The sequence below is a fragment of the Peromyscus californicus genome, unplaced genomic scaffold (assembly GCF_007827085.1).
Source record: "Peromyscus californicus insignis strain IS unplaced genomic scaffold, ASM782708v3 Scaffold_11__1_contigs__length_118956290, whole genome shotgun sequence".
Taxonomy (NCBI): Eukaryota; Metazoa; Chordata; class Mammalia; order Rodentia; family Cricetidae; genus Peromyscus; species Peromyscus californicus.
In genome coordinates, this window is record NW_026294402.1 from 77,979,543 (window position 1) to 77,994,813 (window position 15,271).

Here is a 15,271-nt window from a genome sequence, read left to right on the forward strand (position 1 = left end):
GTGAGATCTGGCCTAAGAGTGCAGGCCCATGTTCTAACAGAGGATGATAAAGGATGACATCCAACATTGACCTCCAGCCCCTACATACACATGATGCTCCAGTATGATGATGCACACACACAAACACACATATACACATACCCCCTCACACACACAGAGAATCAATAGAGTCAATAAGATGCTACTGAAACGAGCCTTTTCACTGAGCATCCATGGTTAAGGACAGTTTACCAGATCTTCTGATAACCAGACAGAAACCAAATCCTGAGGATTATTTCTAGTCTCACCCATTTCAGCATCAATCTCTGGGGGCCAAGAAACAACCCGAATGCAATGAGTTCACTCTTTGGTGGATGCGAAGCTCACAACTAGAAAATAACAGGGTAGGGAAAACTCCATTGCTTTCAGCAAGTAAAGAGACCGCTGGATATAATCCCAAAGCAGTGCACATGCCTGGGCAGAGAAGACAAGGGTCTGTTACAAGGCACAGTCACAGACATTCATGTAGGAAGTCCCATCACCACACACAAATTCGGCCTCATTCCTCACCATGCTGTTTGAGGTCACACATTCCATGTTCAAAGAATTGGCAGCTTTGAATGTCTAGGGGGTATAGAATTTAATGTTTTAATGAACAAAGAACATTCTAGGTCACCTAAGAGGAGGGATTTGGGCTGGCCCCTTGTACAATTCTTTGGAGAGCCTTATTGAAAGAAAAAGAAAACTTCAGAACCTGCTGGCAGTCATTCATAAAGGACAGCAGCAGTTGCTCCTGAGGACTTGAGTGGCAGTTGATGCCACCTTGTCTCCAGCTGCTTCTGCTGGCTGTGAACTGTCACTACTACGCTTGTGGAAAGTGTCAAGGAAGGAAAAGTTGATGATAACCCCTGAGAGAAGGTTTGAACATCCTGGATTCTGATGAATGACAAACTCTAGACCCTTGAGTGATGCTCAGAGGAGTCACCCCCACAAACTGAGTGTCCATCCAGGAGACCACATAATATCCTGAGCACAGAAGACTAGAAACCTGAGACTGATATTTGGACAGAGAATTCGTTTTGACCTAGGGATCTAGAGGACATCTTCCTTCCATTTGGGATTCTTTCATACTGAGGACCAAAATTGTAGAGAACCCCAAGTACAGTTTCTGGCTGCTAGGTGGACAACTCGGTGTTCCACATTTGGACTGGCAGTGACTTTCTAACTGGGTTTTGTGTTTCCTGCATTACAGCTGTGGTAATGTGTTCCTGGAGTCAGGTGGCCTCCTGAGTTGGCAGCGTGGTGGGGGTGGGGGCCAGTGGAGGTGGGGTCAGCCCTCCAGTGTTCTGGGAACCATTTCTATAAGCCCACTCTACAGAGTCCTCCAGTTATGTCTTCACAAGCTCCAGGGATCCTTTATCACATTCTTTCTGTGTAAAGCATCAAGAATGGATTCCCTTTCACACACCAAACTCCATCTGAAACAGAGTACCAAGACAAATAAGAGGCCTGTCGTAAACAAATTCCATAGATGCTTTCATTTCCCTCACAAATGAAGTCTAGGCAAACAAACAAGTTACTTAAGGAGGGAAATGTGAGTGTAATCGTTCTCTGTAACACTAAATGACAAGAGAATTGGATTGGTTCAAGTTTGGGAAGTGATGCATGTTTCTAAGATCCATAATCCGTAATTACAAAATACAGACTCACAGACACTTGCAATAAAGAAGTGTGTTTAGTGCTGTTTACCCTACAGTTTGCCAAATTGTTTCAGCATAGCAGTCAGTATTTGACAAATGTTAGTCTGTTTAGTTTTGAGGAGGAAAGTATACTGTCTATATAACTTGCTAAGAAAATAATGAGACATTGAAGCAAACTATCAAAATCTTAAAAGAGAAGAAATACAGAATAAAATTCTACAAGCAATAAAACCAATACAGTTCAGCCTAAGTCTAGTTGTTAGTATAATTATTAGACTCATGAATATTAGGCAAAAGTCTTGGAAGATAAAATACAGTAAACATTAATTTAAAATTCTGTAATATATTGGGCTGGGAGGATGGCTTGGTAAAGTGCTTGGATTGCAAGCATGAGAACCTGATCCCCAGAACCCACGTGAAAATATCAGGCAAGGCAATGTGTACTTGAAGTCCCGGCACTGGGGATGTGGAGACAGGAGGAAGCCTGGAGTTTGCTGTCCAGCCTTGCCTCACTGGAGAGGTGAAGGAGGTGGACAGTACTTCTGAAGGTGCCGCCATAGCTTGCCTTCCAGCTCCAAATGCTTGACATACACATGGACATGCACACATACACATGGACATGCACACATACACATGGACATGCACACATACACATGGACATGCACACATACACATGCACTCTGCACACACATGTACACACACAAAAAAAATGAAAAAAGTATCAAATTAATAGTTTCCAAGTCGTGAACAAGAAGAAAACCCGAACAGCAATTACAATAAATTGAAAAACTAATGGCTATTGTTCAACAAAAGCCAGGAGTGTAAACTGTGAAAAACAAGAACACTTACACTGGATTATTTATTTATTTGTTTGTTTGCTTATCTGTCTGTCTATCTATCTATTGAGACAGAGTTTCTCAGAATAGGCTGGCCTCAGCTGGGCGGTGGTGGCGCATGCCTTTAATCCTAGCACTTGGGAGTCAGAGCCAGGCAGATCTCTGTGAGTTTGAGGTCAGCCTTGGCTACAGAGTGAGATCCAGGACAGGCACCAAAGCTACATGAGAAACCCTGTCTCGAAAAACCAAAAAAAAAAACCCAAAAAACCAATAGGCTGGCCTCAAACTCAGAGATCTGCCCCCAAGTGCTGGGATTAAAGGCATGAGCCACCATTACCCGGCCACTGGATTTTGAAAGAATACAAGCATATGCTCTTTATAGAAGTCTACCCCAAATAAAATATCTTACATAAAGTATAAATCAAGGGATGCACAAAAATAGAAGAAAAATGCAGACCAGCCAAGCGGGGGACTGTTTGCTAGCACTAAAGCAAATGGGAAGTTTTCATGTTGGTACAAAATTCGTCACAGCAAGGCGGACACCTCCACCGGAAGCTCCCAGCACAGCCTCCAGAACAGTTGTGTTTGCTCTCACGGCCATGCCTTTCCTCAAGATCAGTGAGCAGCCAAGCATTATTGCACCATCATGGACTGAAACCTTTCCCACACTCTTAGAGCAACCTACCAGAAAAGAACACAAGCTCTATGTGGAAGCATCGGCATTTCACCAAGTGCCTGTGAATTAGTGCCTGGGTTTGAAGGAAGTCCTTGCTACCCACACTCCTGAATGACTGGTAGAATAACGTGCGGCTGGCTCTGGCTCCAGTCTATCTTCTCTAGCACACGCTTCCCATCTTCTTGTTACTCTACCCCTACTATTTAGAAATCCAGGGGCCAGGGCATCTACCCATCCAGTTGTTCTATTCATGACGAGTTAATGTGGGTGAACAGTAGAAAGTCTGTCTTAACTAGAAATCCAGATGGTATCTTTTAATCAAGTTTTGCATGCAGTGACTCTGATAACTCATCCCAGTCTGATAGCTGAGTATCTTTCTCAAACAGTTTATGAGCTAAAAAGGAAAAAGTATAAGTAACACTCTCCAGACTCCAAAATAGGAGACACCAACTTTAGTGAAAATACATCAAAGCAATATATAAGAATTAATTGACAAAAATCCCATTATAAAAGAGAGACTTGCCAGATGTGGTGGTGCATGTCTTTGATCACAGCACTCAGGAGGCAGAGGCAGTTGGATCTCTATGAGTTTGAGGCAGCCTGGCTTAATGTTAGCAGTTATCAACTTGTGGGTCAGAACCCCCTTAGAGGTCGAAGGACACTTTCACAGGAGTCGCCTAAGACCATCAGAAAACACAAATACTTACATTATGATTAATAACAGTAACTAAATTGCAGTTATGAAGTGGCATGTTAATTAAATTACAAAAATAATTTTATGGTTGGGGTCACCACAACATGAGGAACTGTGTAAAAGGGTCTCAGCATTAGGAAGGTTGAGAACCACTGGTTTATGTAGTAAGTTTCAGCCAAAGCTATATACAAAGAAGAGAACTTATATAGAGGATTTGAAGAAACAATAATTTAAATGACAATACATTGAAATTTGTGCTCTACAAATAAAACACATGTATTTATGGAAAACCTACAATTTTTGAGGATATGTTAATGCTGTGGAACAATCTTTTTGTACAACTATGAATATGCATTACTCTCATTGGCTAATACAAAGCTGATTGGCCGGTAGCCAGGTAGGAAGTATAGGTGGAATAGCCAAATCAAGGATGCTGGGACGAAAAAGGGTGGAGTCAGAGGAGTCACCAGGAGATGCAGAGAAGCAAGATGGGCATGCCATACTGAGAAAAGGTTCCAAGCTATGTGGCAAAGCATAGATAAAAAATATAGGTTAATTTAAGTGTACGAGTTAACTACTAACAAGCCTGAGCTATCGGCTGAGCATTTATAATTAATATAAGCCTCAGTGTGTTTGAGAGTGGCTGTGGAAAAGGAAAACTCCACCTACATGCTAAACCTTAAAATAGAATCTCTATAAATTCTTCAAAGTGATAATTCTGTCATATATAGGACAGTAAAAATAAAATAGAAAATTAACAGTGTACAGTAGCAGTAAACTAAAAGTTAAAAATAATCAGAAATATCAAAAAACTCTAACCCTCTAGTCAAAGAATTTAAACCAGAGTTCCAGGGGGTTACACTGTATCTGATATTTCTTGTATACCATCTCACATCCCCTTCCTTTTACATGACCCCAGCCGCCTTCTCTGTGGCATGTCCTTCCCTGTAGACTACAGTCTGTTTCTTCAGGCAGCAGCTCACCTGAGTGGTGAATTGTACACGGTGCTCACACATCCTCGACCTAGAAGAGTGAGAAAGCTAACTCCTTCAAACAATCAGGATGATAATCAGTGGAGAGAATACATCCCTTTGTCAATTCCAATAAACATTTAATACAGTCTTTAGAATATCCCTGTGACACCAAGAACCATTTAATCCCAATGAATATCAATTCACTAATGCACGAATGTGTTGGAGCTCTCTTCTTCCATTTTTTCTCCATGGTCTCTCATCCCTCCTTGCTGGAAGCCCTTCCACAAGGTCTTGTGTCGGGCTCACTTTTTCTATGTCCCGGAAACATAAATTAAGTCAATATGGCCCTAGAAAGCTGACCCTCTGCATTCTATCCAGAGCCTAATCCAGGAGTCAGATGGCAATGAGGACCCCAGTGTGGGAAAATGAACCTCCTCCAGCAACTGAGGGAGGAGAGTGCTGTGGGAGGATAGCTTCTGAATGAGAAAATATTTACCATAAGAGCAGCACTAATGCAGAACAGGGTGTCAGAAGAGAATGCAAACGTTTTTATGCCCTGATACCACAGACGTTATAAACTGAATAAAGTTGGGAAGAGAAGAAATTCACAGTATTATCTATAAAGTTTAAAGCTCAAAGACATCATTTAAAGTTGACGAGCCAAGTAGCAGAAACATAATAATATTCAATTATACAAAGAATAAGGTAGATAGTGTCAACCCAAATCTTTTGTTGGTGAAAAGTACACAGGGAAAAGAGTCGTGGTAATTGTTAACACCCGGGTTATAGAACTATACAGACACTACCCAAAGGAATAGAGGGAAAGGGGGATTAGACACTGAAAAAAAATTTCTTAATAGCAAAAGGTACATATATAGGCAAAGAAAATTCCACATAATGTAAAAATATTTTTAAACTGCTGATACCAGAGTACATAAAATAGCAGTGTAGAACAAAAATCAAACTTATCTGAATAGCAATAAATGTCAGGTAATTTATACATTGAAAGTGGTTTTAAGGCTGAATCACCAAACAAGGCTAAAAATAAACAGATGCAAATATACTTCACAATAAAAACAGGATCAAGATCTTAATAAGAAAGGTGAAATTCAACCCTCAAAGCATAAATGTTCCATAAAAAAAAGATGTTCTTAAAGCTAATGGCCCAATTCACAGCAGGGATGTAATTATAAATCTTTTATGCATCAAATAACACTTCAGCATATTGTATAAAGTAAAAACTACAGTGGCTCCAATAGAAATAGAAACATCTCTTATTAATACAATCCACCACTTTAGGCCTGCATGAACAAGTACATAACTGTATTGTTAGCCACAAAAAGAAAAGCACTTGAAAAACAACTGGACAACTGCTCTTGATTAGAAGTCTTAAGTAAAATGAGAAAATATATGGATTTATTTAACACGAAGAAAACTAAATCTATCTCAGCCTCAAAGTTAGAGGCACGTTTAAAGAGAAAACAATGAATGCATCCCTAAACTATGCACGATTCAGTTATAGACAGCCTTGTAGCAAGTGGCTGGAGGAAGAAGATAATGAGGTCACCAAGGAAAGTAAAAGTGATGTCATATGGGAAGGAGGAGTTAAAATGATCATTATCAAAATGTTTATACACCCCCAAACCTCAAAAATTAGTTTTTACATATATAAACAGTAGGCATGTAAAAGATACTATGAAAGAAAATGATGTATTTCAGTAGCAATGAAAAGAAAAATGGTCCTGGGAATATAGCTCAGTGGGAGAGCACTCAGTATTCAAAAGGCCCTGGGACCCATCCTCAGCAGCACTGAGAATAAACTTACCAAGAAATATGTAAGGACTATGTGAAAACATTCCAACAAAACCTTAAATCATTATTGAAGTTTATAGGGCTAAACAGAACACAGATCATATTCTTAGATACATAAGGTAACATGACAGAAGTATCAATATTGTTTTAATAAAAATATCCCAGGGACTGGAAAGATGGCTGAGCAGTTAAGAGCACTGGTTGCTCTTCCAGATGATCTGGGTTCCATTTGCAGCACCTACGTGATGGCTCACAGTCCACACAACTCCAGTCCCAGGGGATCTGACATCCTCTTCTGGCCTCCATGGACACTGAACTCATGTGGTGCACAGAATATGAAGATAAAACATCCCCTCCCCCCCACATAATTTTAACTAAAATTTAAAAATATCTCAAAGTTGTTTTTTTAAGCTAAACATTTTTTTCTAAGCCTGGGATGTAACTTAGTTTGATTGTCTGCCTAGCACACACAAGGCCTAGGTTTGAGCCCCAGCTGATGGGGGGAAAAACATAAATGCTTGCCAGGTATGGGGATACATGCCTGTAATACCAGCACTCGGGAGATGGAGGCATTGGGATTACAAGTTCTAGACCAGCCTGAGCTCCATATAAAGACTGTTTCAAAAACCAAAACAACAACAAAAAAAGCTTCTAAAGTCTGTAAAGCACAAAATGTTTGTATAAACACTGAAAGATTCATTAAAATAAATTAATAAATTTCATGGTTTCCAGTAAAAACAGGGTAATAATTGGCACATGAATAGACATGTAAGGAGAACCAGAATCTGAAATAGGTCCTATGGTGTATAATAATTTAGCATGCTATAAAGATGGACTTTCAAAATGCAATGTATGAAATTCTCAACTAACTAATCAATACAATATTTAAAACGTTAGAGTTTCAAATCCAACTCCTAAATTTGATCTTGTTGTTGTTAAGGTAGGAACTGAACCTAGAGCCTAGAGCAAGGCAAAACCTCAAATGAATTTAGAGAAATAGTGTCAGGACAGTTCGATAGCCATTTAGAAAAAAAAAATCAGTTAAAGGTATATCATCTCAGTATATAATGTGAGTATAACTTCTGTAGAAAGTGAAGTGGAATTCTTTCGATTCTAGAATGATTAAAAAGAAATTTCAGACAAAACTTTTAAAATTATACAATGTGAGGGAAAGGCAAAATCAAAAGATGAGACTAAATAGAGGGATTTACTTTGAATTTCATTTCCGTTGATTTATACATTGGGTTTTGTGTTTTTTATGTCATGAGTGTTTTCCTGGCATGCCTGTTTGTGCTCCTCCAGCCTGCAGTGCCTGCAGAGGCCAGAAGAAGGAATCGGATGCCGTGAACTGAAGTCACAGCTGGATGCATGCCCTCCAATGTGGGTGCTGGTTCTCTGCGATCACAGTACAGTTCTTACTTCTGAGCCATCTTTCCAGCCTCAAATTGGAGGGTGGGGGGTCCCCTAAGGCATATCACAAAGGAGAGATCAATAACCTGATCACAGAAAGGATTTGAACAGGCAGTTGGGAAATGAATGGTGCTTAACCATCATCTCAGTTGGTGTGAGGAAAATACAAGTTTCCTCCACAGTTCTGAAATGTCCGTTAGAAGGACAGCATAGGCTGGTGATTATGTAAACTCGATACAGTCCTGGAGCGCAGTATTGTTGTTAATCAATGATGTCCCTGGGCCCGACCATTCCACTCCTGGCATCTGACCCACAGACAGGTGTAGCCATGTGCAGCTGGTGCACATAACCAAGTACTGAAGCATTATCCATAATAGCAGCACAATGTCCCTAAGAGAGGACTGGCATTAGCTCTGGTGTATACATATACATGCAATGCCATGGTGTTCTTTTTTTTTTTTTTTAAATGAAGATGATATCTGTGTAATGATAGGAAAGACTCGTTGGATTGGTTTCCTAGGGCTACCTCAGCAAACTGCTGTAACCTAGGTGGCTTTAGGACAACAGAAACGTATGTCCTTATAGTTGAAGAGATTAGAAGTTTTAATCAAGGGTTGGCATGGTCATGTGCTTTCCAGGGCCTGTGAAAAGGATCTGGTTGGGCTCCTATCTTGCTCGTGGTGATCCTGGCAGTTTTCAGCATCCCTTGGCTTGTGGACATAAGGATAGTCTTTCTCTATCTTCACAGGGCATCCTCCATCACATCGGGAAAAAGTGCTTAAGGGTGGGGCGTGGTCAGCAGAGAACTTGAAAAGGAAGGAAGAGGGGATCAAAACAAATTATATGCATGTATGAAATTCTCAAATAATAATTTTTTTTAAAAGAAGAAATCAGTGTTTGGTTAAATAAATGAGTCAGTCAGTTAGAACATGAGCTCAACCACCACAGTGAGGAAGAAACTGAGTGAAAATAAGCCTAGGTATATCATAATGTACAAAATGTGCTATCTTTTATTTACTAAAGACAAAAATCCGTATTTCTTCCATTTGCATATGTTATGGGAGGATTCTTAGGAAATCAACAGGAAGACTTTAGTTATGGACAGGGGCATTTGTGACTCAGATTGGGGACTCTGGAGAAGAACAAGACAGTACTATATGTCTTTCCATGTCATCTTAACGTGGACCATAGGCTACACTACCTTGGCAAATAGGATTTTTTAAGAGTGTGAAATAGTGATGTCTATGGTGTTGACATGGGGAAAAGAGGATCATTGGAGTAAGTCACGAAGTCAGGAAATAAACAGACATGGACCCTCAGAACAGTGCTGCAAATGGGCTGGTAGAACTAAAGGTTGACGTCATCTTATTTGCCTATTTGCCAATGGCTGGCTTCTGCAGTAGCTACTGGGAAACCATGTCAGATGTCTTCAATCCCATTTGGAAAATTTAACAGAGGCAAGCAATTAGGGATTGAAGTCTTTTCAGAATAAAAGAATGCCTTTTCTTCCTAAAAATCTTCAAAAATCAAGCACCTCTCCTATTAATAAATGGGAAGATGAAGGGGGTGGGACTTAACTGCATAATTCAGATATTTTTGAAACTTCGAGTAAGAATGAGAAATTCTTTTTAAGGAAACCATTTTAAAGGTAGAAGCTAATGGACAGAATGATTCCAGTGTCATTACAATCCCGTTTCATGTGTTTTGCACTCTAAATAACTTGGTGCAGATCCCCGACTATAAATGCCATCCGTGTGTAACAAAGCCCTAAATCAACATCTCTGCTGTAGACTTGCCTTCTGGCCGCTGCTCTCGTGTGTCTGTGTCTGTGTGCACATTCGACGACTCAACACATTTGAGGAAGAGCCGGAAGTCAGGCAGAGCGGCGCACGCCTATAATCTCAGCACAAAGAGAGTCAGAGGAGGAGGGTCAAGAGCTCAAAGCCAGCTCCAGCCACATGAAAGATCTGGACTTAAACAAAATGGACAAAAAAGGTGAATTAAAGCAAAGCTACTTGTCACTTCCTCTCAAGTCTGTTCTTACAGTCTTCACGGCAGTTCCTGCCTCTGTCACCTCCTTAGCTACTGCAGGCTTCCTCTCCCCCATTCAATTGATCACTGAGAGCTGTCAATGCTGTCTCATAAATAACTCTACTGTTCATTTAAGCACTGGATTCCCACTGACTCTTTCATTACATCTTATCTGCAATTCCTGAGTTGTGCAATCCGTCTTTCTGCATTAGTATGGAACTGATGTTTCCAAAATGAAAATCGATGTCATAGTGACATTTAAAATTCCTCTTATGGTTTCTAGCAATTGCATTATATACAATAGAAACCCTGAAAGCACTTGTCAAATGAATAAACAAATTAATAAGTGCATCATAGACAGGGGTAGACACAGATACTGACATTTTCATATTTATTAGTCATAAAATAATTGTTAGAACACCACCCAAATAAAGCTATTTGCCAGTCCTTAACCTCAAAAAACCACAACTGCCCATATGAAATCAATTATGATAGATGAATTTCTATTTTTCTTTTTAATCTTCTTGATTTTATTTTACTAAATCAGCCAGGGACCATGATTGCAATTTGTACGAAATTTTGGAATCAAATACACCAGTAAATAATAACAATCATAATAACCACAGTGGGATTTCTGCAGAGCTACACTCACAATGGAGATGGATTCTCCCAGTGGTGATTTACATTCAGAATTCTTTCAGCTTCAAATCCGTGGACACTGAGCTCTCCCTGAAATAGATGACTAATTTTCAGCCACTAAATTATTATTCCAAACACATTCTTTGTGCGCATACCTAAATACATTTCTGTGATGCTAAAAGCATTCAGAGTTGGGTAGCACTCATCTTGCTATAAATTTAAATGCAACCTGACCTGTATTTCTATGAATGATAAAAATGCTACTTGGGCAATCTAGCTTGTGCAGTTAATCAAGAGAATTGTGTCTTTAAGAGTGTCCTAGCAACGTGCCTGCAGCTAAGGAACACCCACCTGACACCACTGCTCATGGATTTCATTATGCCGCTGGACTCCACGAAACTTTCCAGTTCATCAAAAGGATACTTAGAAACAGAAATTAAGCTGCAGCTGAAATGAGAATGGCTGGGGAGGAGAAGGAGGAAGAGAGGAGGAGACCCGCAGAAGTCAGCGAGGTCGCTAGAGCGCGTTCCTGAGCTGACAGCACAGTGAGAGAGGTGAACAAGGGTCTGAGTCCAGTGGAGGGACCGGAACCAATGCATTAGTTACTTAAGAGATTGCTAGTCCCCAGGCATTAAACTGGGGTAATCACAGCTTAGAAATATGTTCAAGCCCGGCGGTGGTGGCACACGTGCACCTTCAATCCCAGCACTCGGGAGGCAGAGGCAGGCAGATCTCTGTGAGTTCGAGGTCAGCCTGGTCTACAGAGCGAGTTCTAGGACAGGCTTCAAAGCTACACAGAGAAACTCTGTCTTGAAAAAAACTGAAAACCAAGAAAGGAAGGAAGGAAGGAAGGAAGGAAGGAAGGAAGAAAGAAAGAAAGAAAGAAAGAAAGAAAGAAAGAAAGAAAGAAAGAAAGAAAGAAAGAAAGAAAGGTATTCAAAACAACTTGTAACTGTATTACAGTATCACTAGCCTGCTCACTATACATCTTCTGGAGCCTGTGCCTGGGAGAAACGATGTGGGACACATCAGGAATCACCAGGAATAGTCATCGCCACCATCACAAGTACCTCGTCTCCATTGTCAGTAGTTTGTTTGTTTGTTTGTTTGTTTGTTTGTTTGTTTTACATAGCTCCATATTTGGTACAATAACAAACCCCATGTAAACAAATTTCACAAAAACAGGTCTGTTGAAGATGAAATGGTTTGTTGGTTTGGCTTTGTAGTAAGCTAGGAAGACAATGAAAGATGTGGAGATTTGCATTGCGAACAAAATCCTAACTCATAAAAACCTGATGGACACTGGCCATAACTGACACACGTATCCCCAGGTGCTGAGGCACGCACAAGAGTCAAGTACTTAGCTCTATTTTACACTTGCTTAAACCACCTCCTGCATGCAGACTAGTCCTTCAGATCATTTTAGTATTTCTTAAGCCTCATTCACAAGTTTTTGGTTGGATCATTAAAAACACACACACATACCCAAACACACACACACACACACACACACACACACACACACACACACACACACATTTTCTAAACTTTCAAAATCTTAAAATTTTAAGAGACTAAAATAATTGCTAAAGTAATTGTATGTTCACACAGAATGTCAAACTTAAGCCATTAATTAGTCCCTTTTTGAGGGAATACTATGCATTTTTAAGTTATTTCTTTTCTGGACATCTGGGGATCATAGGACATAACAGAAGTGTCATATGAACTGCCCAGTTGTTCTGATATTGATATAATCTTTTTCTCTTTGATTTGTTTTTTTAACTAGTTCAAATTTTCTGACATACTTGCCAGAAAACTGACAGTAACAGACCACAGCTAGCTTTAGTCATAAAAACATAATAATCTCTGGGCTGGAGAGGTGGTGCAGCAGGTAAAAGCACTTGCTATACAAGTGATCTGAGTTCGGATCTCCAGAACCCACATCAAATCTGCATGCAGTAATGCGAGTGTCTGTAGTCCCAGAGTCCTACATGGAGACAGAGACGGGAATCTCCAGAAGCTACCAGGCCAGCTAGCCTGGCTAACTGCAGAAAAGATACTATGTTTGAAGTGGAAAAGCCAGGGCCATCACCCTAAGTAGATTAGCATGTGTGTGCCCTTATCTACACCCATGAACATCACCTTAAGACACACACACACAGACACACACACACACACACACACACACACACACACACACACACACACACACACACACATACACGAGTGCACACACACACACATACACACACACGACTTCAAGATAGTTTCTTTCTAGGGAACATGCAGTATGAGGTGCAGAGTCCACATGTCTGTCTGTACACTGGGATTACAAGCCCCAGGCACTGGATTTGAGTTTACAAAACACTAGTCGTTCCTGTACACTAAAGAACACCCCTTTCCCCTTTGCTTTCCCTGTAAAGTGGTTCTCAAATTCCAGCTGTATCAGGATGCCCTGGAGGGCTCACATAACACAGATGAGCTCTGATGCTGTCTCTACACAGAGTGTTTGTAACGTATCTATCAACAGGCATCTTCACCTAGCTTCCAAATGCGGCAGCAGTTCAGGGGAGGGCATCCTTTGAAAATTACTGCCTGAAGCATAAGGCAGATCTATTTAAACGCTGCTCAGTTTGTTCAAAAGAAGAGTGGTCCTGTCCAGAGGAATGATGTCCTGCCTAGGACGAGGTATGCACTGTACCTACAGTAAATGAGACTTGAGGCTCATGGACCTTACTGTTCTACACAAATGTCCTGGTCAGAACACCACTGTTTTCCAGGTGGTTGCTTTTTGAGTCTATTGATTCTACATCTCTTTTGGAAATTATTTACTTTAACTGAAATGTGGGTTTGTACTCATTATTTGAAGGAGACTCCCTCCCCCTGTCCCAGCTGCTTAGGAGAGTAAATATTACCCATATCACATAGATTAGAGGCTCATAATGAAGCTAATTAAGAGTTTTAGAAGAAATTCTAAAGAAAGAAAAACAAACAAAAGAATATTTCTAGGCAAAGCAGCATCCATGACTGTCTGTGTATGAACTTGGATTCTCTATATCAGGATAAAAATCAGACATTAACAATGTCCTGTTTATATTATATGAAAAGTGTACCTAGCCAGAATCAATTCCTACTGCACAAGAAGTATTGGTGAAGACACACAGTTCTCTTCAGCCCTGGAATTCAGGGGATCCCCAACACTGCTGTCTGGGTGGCTTTCTCTGGAAACTTTGTACTCTGAGGGCATACAGAGTCTTGGCTCCTGGTTTCTCCATGAGTACAGCAGCGAAGTAAAGCTCTGTGCAAACTCGCTTCTTTCACAGCCACAGACTGCTTCTTCACAGAAACAGCATGCCTTCTGTGAAGGACTGCAGCCTCTGCATGAGTCGAGAAAGAGTCATTTCAGTTGAAGATGGCCAAGAACATGTCTAGCTCTTTAAATGTTCTTATTGACAAATCCCTACTGTTTAAAAATTATCTGGATGGAGGTAAATTTTTTTTTGTGTGTGTATGAGTGTAGTGTGTACATACATTCATGTTTACTGTGCACCCACATGTGCAAACGTGTGTGTGTGTGTGTGTGTGTGTGTGTGTGTGTGTGTGTGTGTGTGTGTGTAAGCCAGAGGTTGACATAGGGTGTCTTCCCTTGACCATTCTCTGTCCTAACTACTGAAGCAAGGTCTTTTGCCAACCCTGAGCTCATCCATTTGACTTGGTTCTAGCTAGCTTGCCCCAAGGTCCCTTCTCTCCACCTGAGCACAGAGGTGACAGGCAGACAACCTTTTTGCTGTATCCCTTTAGTCATCTCTACAGTCCAAGCATTCATCTCTTAAGTACAGAGTTGACAGCTCCGCCCCTCTTATGATACGCTTGATCCTACTATTTTCTTCTCCTAGAAATACACCACTTCAGTTGATTCTCATAAGCACGTAAAGATGTGACCAGTCCCATTTCACACGAGGAACTTAAAGACAAATTATTTAATGAAAACTGCAATTTGTAAGCACTCAAGTCTAACCTATTTCCTGACCTCAAAGTCAAATGTTTTTCTATCCTGTTTTGACTTATTTCTAATTTTTATTTTGTGTTAGGAACAGGCTGACTATATTCACGAATGGAGAGGCACATGTCAGAAAGAAATTAAAATTTTTAAATGAAAAGTTGTGTTTTTTTATTCTTCTTCGAGAATTTAATACACACCGTGTATTTGGATCACATTTGCCTTTCCACCCCCTCAGGGCTCCTCTCAGATCCATTTCCTCCCAACTTCATGTCTTTAAAAAACACCACCTCCGGCCCACATACTCATGGGTGTCGGGTTGGGCCAACCACTGGATCAGAGTCAACCTACCAGAGGCCACACTCTTAACAAAACAAAAAGCAACTCTCTCCCCGCAGCCAGTCTTAAATTCCTCCATCAGTGGAACCATGCCGTCCCCATTCCACAGAAACCCTGACCTTTTCTGACCAGAGTAAGAGCGGGGAGTCCACCCCTCCCTGCACAAGGCAACCAGCACAGA